The following is a 2500-nucleotide window of genomic DNA, read 5'->3' on the forward strand; positions in this document are numbered from 1 at the left end:
CAAATATAATCTGTTAATTCCGATTTAAATGCAGCAATATTTTCATTTGAAATGTTCTAATTGCAAAAGTTACAGGTTTGGGCGTGGATTCTGATTTTGGAGATACGAATGAACTAGTAACAGGAAAGTGATCGCTGGTTAAGTGAAAATAATGCTACTGAAAACATAATTATCTAAATTATTTGCCCAGATGTGGTCTATTAAAGTTGCGGAGTGACTGGTCACACCCGTTGGCTTATTTATGGTGGAGAAGAAGCCATAACTGTGAAAAAGGTTTACAAGATGTTGGGAATTTGTCACTGTAGTTAGGAATGTTTATATTAATGCCACCCATAATGTAAACAAATTTTCTAGAAATTATTGCAGTGATAATAATGTTATCTAATGTAGAAATAAAGTTGTCAATGTCTGAATTTGGTGGGCGGCAAATCATGCCAATTGAAAATTGCTGGTTAGTGATTTCCAAAAATAAACATTTAATGTACGGTAACTGAAAACATAAGTTGGAAAGTGTTCTGACGTCAAAGTTGCTGTTAACGTAGATAGCTAATCCACCTGCTGCAGTACTTTTGTTATTAAAATAGCTTTCATAACCTTCTATTGAATAAAGAGAACGAATTGCATCATTGAGGCGGGTTTCACAAAATGCTAAAACATCAAAGTTAATGTGATTTACATTAACAAATTGGTCAACACAACTGTCAAGGTGAAGTGGTATACTGCTAATATTGAAAGCTAATAGATTTAAGCATTCAGAAATATTATGTTTTAACTGATTCATTAAATACATAGTCACAAGAAGGTTCGTTAATATTGCATTGGATTGATAGATTATCTGAAACATGACTAATATTTTCAAAATAATTAAATGGATTGTATATCATAGTGTCTATGACACTGAGGGAAAAATTGTGAACAACAGTATTGCTATTTAGAAAATTAGTGAAACCAATATCATCAAGAGAAACAAAAGGAAAAGGGTTGTATTCCATTAGTAAAAATACTAAGTAATACTTAACAATATATGATCCTTCTTAAAGTTTATTTTTTTCTTGCATTCCTCTTGGGATATTTCCTCACTTCCTCTGAATGTGGGAGGGACGCGGCACCGGGTAACCCAACACACCCAGTCGGCGGCGGGAGAGGAGGGAAGGCCTGTGCTTTGCTGCTGATATGCACCGCGCTGGTCTGCTCCAGCCCATCGCCACCCTGAGCATCCGCGCCATCCACGGCAGCCCCGTCCTCAGCCACTGTCCTAGTAGTTGCATCAAGTAACTCACGGTTCCGTAGAGTGGTTTCGTCCATATCTTGTTGTTCACGGTCGAGATTTGATGGAGCCACATTCACAGATGGTTTCTGGGTGATAAGTCTGCCCTTCATTATAAGTTTTGTATAGGTAAAATAGGTAATTTTCGCTTCAGCTCTGGCCTGTTTCAACTGTGGCATTTGTGCGTTCTTGATGGATTGTGATGCAGCGCATAGGTCGTCGTTGAAGTTGATGTTGGTTCCTCGTATTTTTCTTGTGTTCCTCATGGCCGCCTCACGATCGCAGTAACGAGAAAAACGTGTCACAATGGGTCGAGGTCTGTCATCTCGACGCTGTCCCACCCTATGAGCGCGCTCCAGTTCCACACCAGGCAGTTCCAACTTGTCTGCCAGCAGGGAAGACACCATCACTGCTGTCTGCTCAAATGTCTCCCCGCTTTCAGGCTCCGCCACACCGCTGATCTGAATATTGTTTCTCCTGCTGTAATCCTTCTGTTGGTTGATCCGTTCTTCCATGCTTTTAATTTGTTGTTGTAAGGACTCAGTGTGATGAGTAAGTGTATCTATTTTTTTTTTTTTTTTTTCACTGGCAATTTTTTCTTTGTCATGGTCTTTCATGGCGTGTTTTAGTTCGTCAATAATTTTTCTCTTTGACTGAACTCAAGGCTGGTGGCAGTGAGACTAGAGGCAGTGGATTCGAGCGTCTGTATTCGCTCAATCACGTGTTTCACCATTACCTCCATAGCACCTCTATATGCCTTTTCCCGAGATTCAAATAATATTGTAATGTCAGATGAATCCATGCTGATGTGTTAAGACGAGGTGTCAGTGACGTCAGGGATTTACTGTTTCGTGACGTCAGAACACTACTGCGCATGGCCAGTAGCCAAGCAACTTGACGAGAAGGGATGTGGGACTCTAGACAAAATTTCTTATGGTAATTCTGCCCAAGTCCTAAACTACACAACTCTGTTACACCCTCTAGATTGCCAACTGTACTCTTAGGTAACTTACTTGGGTAGTGTGATGTCCGTAGGAGCTCTGGTACCCTTGTTATATTTAAATCCTGGAGAGAGAGAGAGAGAGAGAGAGAGAGAGAGAGAGAGAGAGAGAGCAAGCTGTTAACAAGGCTGGCTGTTACCTACCCTGACAGCCGAGCAGCTCAAAGCGCATGGAGGGTTGTGAGTGCCATTCCAGTACGTGCAACCTCACAAACCGACCCAGCACGGGCGGT

At 41.1% G+C, this 2500-nt stretch overlaps 1 protein-coding gene across 1 annotated transcript in view; it reads right to left on the reverse strand.

Annotated features, from left to right (window-relative positions):
- The window catches only part of LOC135112244 (uncharacterized), a 152446-nt gene that overhangs the window by 149861 nt on the left and 85 nt on the right, over window positions 1-2500 (reverse strand). Inside the window, exon 1 of the mRNA XM_064026497.1 lies at window positions 2412-2500. This exon is cut by the window's right edge and continues 85 nt beyond it. The gene's annotated coding sequence lies outside the window, so the exon portion shown is untranslated. The remainder of the gene's footprint in view (window positions 1-2411) is intronic.

The sequence above is a fragment of the Scylla paramamosain genome, chromosome 23 (genome assembly GCF_035594125.1).
Source record: "Scylla paramamosain isolate STU-SP2022 chromosome 23, ASM3559412v1, whole genome shotgun sequence".
NCBI lineage: Eukaryota > Metazoa > Arthropoda > Malacostraca > Decapoda > Portunidae > Scylla > Scylla paramamosain.